Below are 7,816 nucleotides of genomic sequence, written 5' to 3' on the forward strand. Positions count from 1 at the left end.
ATCATGGCTCACACATTGGAGAAGTATGGGTCCTTAGCCTTTGGAACTTCTCAATCATTTTGGTTAGGTCAGTCTAACCCTCTACGTGTACTTGGGCCTGTTCTTGCACTTTCCCAGGTACTTGTCCTTGAAATTGTCCCTATACCTGTCCTTGCACATGTCCATGCACTTGCCCTTACATCCCATTTAATTTCTAAAGGGTGAATGAGCCAGCTGGCATCGAGGCTGGTGCCGGTGGAGTAGAGGATGCAGGAGGTGCATTATGGGCCTTAATAGCAGCCTGGATCCGAATCCCGGCCATGAACTGAGTTTGCCTCTCTTCCACCTCATGCATCATGTTACCCATTATATTGGCAACATCTTGTGTCGTGAGAATGGGTGGGGCTGGTGGCACATTGCATGGTCTACCCCAGTTCTGCATAGGGGAAGTGGGAGGTGACACATTAGATCGAGATCAAGTGTTACTGCGTGATATGATTCTTGTTGAGGAATCTTAATTAGTCAAACATACGTAGGTAGCAAGCATGTTAAGGTCAACATACATTATGGGTCCTGCATGCATACACAAGGAGTAGTTTAGAATTGAAGCATGCATAGGTGGGGTCCACATGGTATCAGAATCTGATCACACACATATTAGGGAGGCAATCTCCCAAGCAAAGAAGCAAATATTATAAAATAAAATAATTCCCAAAAATGTTCATTGCAAACAGGCACAAAAATTCACAAAAAATAGGGGACTTTCCACCAGATTCAACAGGTGTGCTTCTGATGAGGGTAACATAAAGTAGATTTCAAAAATTTTCTCATAGGAAACACTCACCGGATCCAGGTCCAATGTTTCCGGTGGGGTGTTTCCGGTTGAACCAAATAATGCTATAAATAGGCTTGGGCTTCATTCTCTTCTCACAAAGCCCTATTCTACTTGTTAGAGAAAGAGAGGAAATGACCACGGAAGGTCTCCCCAACCATTCCCTACATTTTGCCCATGATTTTCTGCCCGATTGCCACCGTTCACACATCTAAGGTGAGTTATTCCTCTTCTCTGAGCTAGATTTTGATATTTTTCCCTGATTTTGTGTATGCTTTCCTAACCTATATTTTGTTCTTCCAAATTTAGGAATCCTTTTTGTTGTAACAATTTTTGGTCGCCGTGTTCATCGTCATCGTGCTGTCACCCAACAACACCCAGCCACTCCTACTGAGGAACAATATGATCACCGATTGTTTCGCTCTGTGGAGGTGCAAGATCATTGGGCAAATTTTGAGTATAGGAATGCTGATTTTGGGAAGTATATGAGGACAAGGGACTGTAGACGGTTTCTCCTCCGTCAACGCTTTGAAGCCTTAAGGTGGTACCGTATCTTAAAGCCGACCACCAAGTACTACCCATGGCTCATGAGGTTGTTATACTGTAATCTACGATGCGAGAACCATGGCACTAAGGAGATGAGGATCACTTCAAGGGTAAAGGGGGTTGACATCTCCTTTGGTATGGCTGAGTTGGCCAACATACTGATGATCTCCAATAAGGGAGAGCTGGTCTACTGTCCTTTTAGGACTCAGTTTTATGAGTTCCAGAACTTTGATGTCTAGGCAGAGATGGACAACATGCTCACCAGGGAGGCTTTTGGACGGCACTTGACTGCTAAATATCGGGCTACGCTAAAGGTCGTGTGCAAAGTCATTCAGCTGAATGTCCTCCCCACTAGCGGCCACTTTGATGAGGTGTCCATTCTACATGCTTATATCACTTACTGTGTCTACATGGGGCTGTATGTTTGCCTCCCTTATCTAGTGATGTGGACCATGGTGACAAGATCTGAGGGAGGGGCATGTAGGACTAGAAACCTCTGCTACAGATGGATCTTGACAAAGGTCTTCCTACACTTTGGTGTAGACTTGGAGGATGAGGAAAGCCTAGGGACTGATGTCTTGGACTTCAACTAAGTGTCTTTGAAGAAGATGAAACTGAATATGGATGAGGTCACTGAGGATGAGGCTAAGGGGGAACAACCAATGGAGGTAGAGGACCAACTGGGTGGTGGTGATGGGGGTGGTCACGATGGTGATCAAGAGGGTTATGGAGGTGCTGATCCTATTGCCCCTCCACATGGGTTTCCTATTAGAGGTGCTCCACCACTTAACCCTCAGGCTATAGGGACTTATGTTGCCTCCTCCTCTAGGGACTCTAGAGGTTCGAGGCCCTATAGACTCAATGACGTGATGGCCCTCTTGGATTCCACCACCGATCTACTGAGGAGGATGGATAATCAGATGGAGAGTATTGATAGGAGCTACTGCCTTCTAGACAATCGGGTGGCCTACCTTGAGGCATAGATGCTAGCAATGGTCTTCCACCTTGCCATTCCAGTGCCAGGGCTAGGAGCACAGGGTCAAAACCAAGCTTAAGGCCGAGGGCAGAATCAACAATAGGACCAGCAACAGTAGTGGCTTATGTTGCCACTGTAGTCTTAGGATTTTTCTGTTTTATACATTCCGGCATAGTCAGATTCTCTTTTAAATTTTGATGTTCTAGCATTTAGTTGCATTTTATTTCCTGTCATTTGTTTATGTTATTTGAATTCTCAGAAATTAGGCTAGTTAGGATTTCCTTGCTTTCAGTGATTTATTTTAAGAAAATTTAGTGTAAGTCGAAGTATTCAAGTTCTTTATTATAATGAAATGGCTTTGACACCTATGCTTGCCTTCTAGTTGTGAAGTTTCTATTACTTGTTGCCTTAAGATTTTTATTTTCTTAATCCTAATCCCCAATAAAGGTTTGAGTAAGATTGTGAGTTAAGGCAGAGCATCGCGCCTTGATACCAAGCTATCACATCTCAATTCCAGTGAGCCCAACTTACCATTAGGAATATCGGTGGTGTGAGTAAGACACGTACCCATCTTACAAACCTACCAAGATCTCTGATAGCAGTACCTTAACATACATAGTCTCATAACACAAACAAAACCAATAGCAGTGGAATCAAAGTATAATAACGGAATCATAATTAAAATGGGAAAACATCTAATGATATTATATATAAATAACTAAGTTATTCCATTACAATTATCCATGACTTATAATATAATAAGCCCAAAATATACCATTCACAATTCGGTATCAGAATAAGAAAAATACGGCGTGCATCTTATGGTGTCGCGTATGCACAATAGTCATAGGCACAATCTTGATCATGCTCTTCGGCTTATGGCATCCACCAGTCGCTTATGCCATAGTCAGGTCCCATTGAGGTCGAGTCACCACCCAGCGGCAATACTGTATCTACATCATTATCTAAAAAGGGGCATATATGTGGGGTGAGCTTCCAACTTGCTCAGTGAAGGTTGGGTTTCATGTATAACGAAGCACAAGCATTCACATATATATAATATTTCATGATGACATCAATACAAGAATTAAACACATAGTCCATGATGCGAATGATGCAATTCGTTTGATTATTGTGAGCTTCGATGACCTTCCCAAAGATACGAAGATCGAGACCCAAATCATACTCACCATGACTCGTTCTCACTCTTTTCTTCGCAAAGCATTGAAGGTCTTAACATCCACTAATTGTGTTTCTACTTTGATTGTTGATCTCTTTTAGCATTGAAGCCATGGATATCACTAGGGAATTCAATGTTTCAAGTTACATCTTCTACTCTACCACTGCTATATATATGATTGTCATTGTTCCTCCATTTTCCTAAGCTTGATAAGATGTACTCTTGTGAGTATAGAGGCATGCCTGAACCGGTTGAATTGCCCAGGTGTGTGCCCCTTTATGGAGGGGAGTTCTTGGACCCAGCCCAAGATAGGAAGAATGAAGCCTACAAAGGGCTTATAGACAATTGCAAGCGATATAGATCGGATGAGGGTATCTTGGTAAACACCTTTGTAGCCTTGGAATCAGGCGCCATCAGGGCATTAAAGGATGGTGTAGACCCAACATTACCACCGATCTACCCGATTGGACCACTCATTCAGAACAGTTCAAGGGAAGCAGCTAGGAAACAGAGTGCTTAAAGTGGTTAGATGATCAGCCAAGTGGGTATGCTCTAGGGGTGAAAGTTTGGTCTTGACAATTTGAATCCGCCCTAGTCCATCTTGAGCCCGAACAGGGCTTGGGTCAAGCTTTTTGACCCGCCCTGGGTCAGAGTTGGGTCGGGCTTGGGTTGATGCCTCAACCCAGCCCAACCGGACCCAACCTAGTCTGAAATTTAACCCCGAATTTTTATATTAGAATTTAGGACTCCTATTGGTATTTAATTTTTCGATAAATTGTTAATGTATAAGATATGAATGGAAAAAGCAAGTCAATCAAGGTTAATCCAATCATTGTAGAAGCTAAGGTCAACCCAACCCAACCCGATCCAACCCGACCCAACCCGGCTCTAACAGGGTCAATTAGGGCCGGGTTGGGTTAGTATGAACCAGGCAAGGTTGGGCTTGAACATGAACCCGACAGGGTTGGGTTGGGTAGGGCCTGGGTTGTATTTTGAGGACCCAAGATTGGGTTAGGATTTTAAGAAACCCGGCCCAACCCAGCCTTGTTTCACCCCTAGTTTGTTCTATATGTTTCATTCGGGACCAGTGGGGCCCTCTCACCGGAGCTACTGAATGAATTGGCCTTAGGATTATAGTTGAGTGAGCAAAAAATTTTGTGGTTCTTAAGAGCCCAACTTTGACAGCAGCAGATGCAATTACTTCACAATCCAAACCATTGATGAGCCTTTTGCATTCTTTCCTGAAGGTTTCTTGGAGAGGACCAAAGGGCAAGGAATGATAGTCCCCTCGTGGGCCTCACAGATTCAAGTGCTGAGTCACTGTTTGATCGGAGGGTTTCTCACCCATTGTGGTTGGAACTCGACCCTAGAGAGTGTGGCACATGGTGTGCCCTTGATCGTGGGCCACTTTATGCCAAACAAAAGATGAAAGCAAAAATGCTAGCGAAGGAGGGTATGAAGGTTGCACCGAAACCCAAAACAGGGAAAATGGAATAATCGAGCAAGCAGAGATTGCAAAGGTGGTGAGAAGCCTGATGGAGGGTGATGAAGGGAAGAAGACAAGGATTAATGATGAGATTGCTGAAAGAAGCATTGGCTACGATATTGAGTGAAGATGGGTCTTCAAGAAAGGCATTATCAGAAGATGCAAATAAATGGAAGAGCAAAGTGAGCATGCGATGTGTTAGGCTTTTTTATCTCTTACACTTGCCCTTGTAATTTCTCTCTTGTTTTGGTACTGAGAGTTCTATTCTCTATAGACTCTGAACTTATATTCTATTGTCGTTATGCAACTTCAATCTTTCATGTCCATTCTCTTGTAGAAAAATAATAATTATCACCATGATCAAAATTTCACAGGATTTCATATTGGGAAGGCTAAGTAATTTTTATTTATTTTTCATGAAGGAGAAGACAAGTAATTAAGCACAATACAAATTAGCAATTTTTTATGCCCATAAACAAGAAACATGGATTAATGCTTTGACATAAGAACAATAAAAGGTACCCTTTTCAGTTTTATCTATGTTCCAAAGTTTGTTCAATAGGTCATGTTTGTTTTGTTGTAAAAATTTTCTTACAATTGATATTACAATATGAAAAATTTTTCTCCATAAAAACTTTCCTACTTCAAGTAGAATATTTTTTTTTTCTTTTTTATGTTGAAGTAATAAAAATTCTATTTTATAGGAATCTTTACTTTTTCTTTTGGAATTTAGATTTTTACATGGAAGCAATGGGAGCCCTATTGGGTAAAGGGATAGTGAGCATGCCACTCACAAGGGAATAAGAGCCTTATTTTGATTCTAGATACAGTTTTTCGTTTTTACCTTACGAGGAATCCCTCGAATCTGTCGAATTTTACTATTCGGACCTAAGAACAAACCCTGGTTATATGCATCGACACTTAACCTATGTAATAGGTCAATCACTGGTAGACTCGAGCTAGAGATGTTTGATAACACAAAACGCCTTTGGACTAGTGGAGCTACATCTGGGGTGTTAGGTGTATTTTGATAATTTAAGGAAATCAAAATATAAATTTTGGATCTGAAGGCTCATCTAATTTTGATCAACATGATAGATGAGGTGATAATTTTTTTCCGTCACGTTCGATAAGTAGATAGTTTGTGATCCTCCTTAGATTGGTAACATGTGAAAGTTCATAGTCCAACTCACTTTAGACACCTAATTTTGTCCCCATTGATGATGATGATTTATAGACGAATGTGATGCTAGTACTCACTCTTTCACAGGGAATCAATTTTTCGGTATAAACCTAATCAAACCCAGCTGTCCCTAGCTAATCCTGCCTAACCCACTATAAATAAATTCATGGAGAATGATTATATGTAAAATAGGCCGAGAATCCTAACCGAATGTTGTTTAATGATGCGAGGAAGGTGACCGCAACTGGTCATTGGCATCCTTTGCCAAAATATGATAGTCGAGCCAAGCATGTGCTCAATTTCTGTATCATTAGATTGTTCGAAAATGGTGTTGTCGATATCTCGGCGTGAAAATCAGACTCTTGCTGAATTTGTCACAATGAATTCTTGAAGTTTGAATCCATTGAACCAAATCAGACCAAAAACCCAACCCAGACCTTGCTTGACATCAATGAAATGGAAACTTGGCTTTCCAAATCCATGAGAGGATTTTGGCTTTGAAATTCGTGGAGCCTTACAGAGATTTCTAAGCCCCATATTCTCCATTTTACCCCAGAAATGCCTATATATATAGTAATCTTCGGATCACTATTTACATCACTATTCACTGTGAGAAATTCAGCTATGAGACAAAAGCAAGAGTGAAGAAAAACTTGCGGGAAACCTTTCCCAAATCTGAACCCAAGCCTATGTAGCCAATTCATTCCCCATTTTTTATTCTGTGAAATTTACCTCTGCACAAAGCCAAAGCCAAACCTCTGAAGCCAAATCCGAGGTCCAATTCTTGGAGTTTTTGGTGCGAATCCAGTAGCCGATCCTGAAGCTGCGGTGCACTTTTCAAATTTCCTAAACCAATTTAAGCCCATAAAGCGGAAGCTCTTCCCAAATACAGTCCAAGAAAGAGAAGATTTGATCCCTAAAGAGAGAAGAAAACGAAAGTCTTTGTCTCTGAGTTAGGGAGACACTCGAAAAATTACACACCACAGTAGGTGAATTTTTCAACTTGGCAACTATGCAGTTCTTTTTATTATTCTATGTGATTTAATGCATGATAGATTTGTTATTGTCTTATGTGATTTCATATTTTTGTAAGCATGTAGCTTCTTATGATTTCATGTATCATGTGGATAAGCTAAATAAAACTTATTATTTTTTGTAAATAAGATAGATATTTTCTATCTCATGTATGGTTAGGTTAGTAGGATTTTAATCATTTCATGTGATAAAATTGATAACTATCATTCCATGTGGCCTTATAAGAAAAGTAGTTATTGCGTGTGATTTTATGATAAGGTGGCTATTATTTCATGCAATCCTATAGCATCTTTTCTATTATTTCATGTGAAAGTATGCATGCAAGTGATAGGGGTCATTCTTGCACCTACGAAGGCATTAAGGAGGTCCTACGAATTCCTGAATGTTGCTTCCCTACTCGGTATTTAGGAGTCCAGATCTTCAAAGGGAGAGTTAAGAGCAATCTAATCATGCCTCTGGTTGATAAATACAAAGAAAGGCTATCTAGGTGGAAGGGTCTTCTACTCTCTACAGCAGGCATAATTGAATTTATTAAATTGATCATGAGCATCATTCCTATTCATAATTTCTCTGTATATCTCTAGCCTTCAACTTCTGTT

General features: G+C 40.7%; 1 pseudogene; it reads left to right on the forward strand.

Annotated features, from left to right (window-relative positions):
* Positions 1-1,977: 1,977 nt before the first annotated feature.
* Positions 1,978-5,232, forward strand: LOC122070496 (annotated as a pseudogene).
* Positions 5,233-7,816: the final 2,584 nt, after the last annotated feature.

Source organism: Macadamia integrifolia, unplaced genomic scaffold (assembly GCF_013358625.1).
Source record: "Macadamia integrifolia cultivar HAES 741 unplaced genomic scaffold, SCU_Mint_v3 scaffold938, whole genome shotgun sequence".
NCBI classification, from domain to species: Eukaryota; Viridiplantae; Streptophyta; class Magnoliopsida; order Proteales; family Proteaceae; genus Macadamia; species Macadamia integrifolia.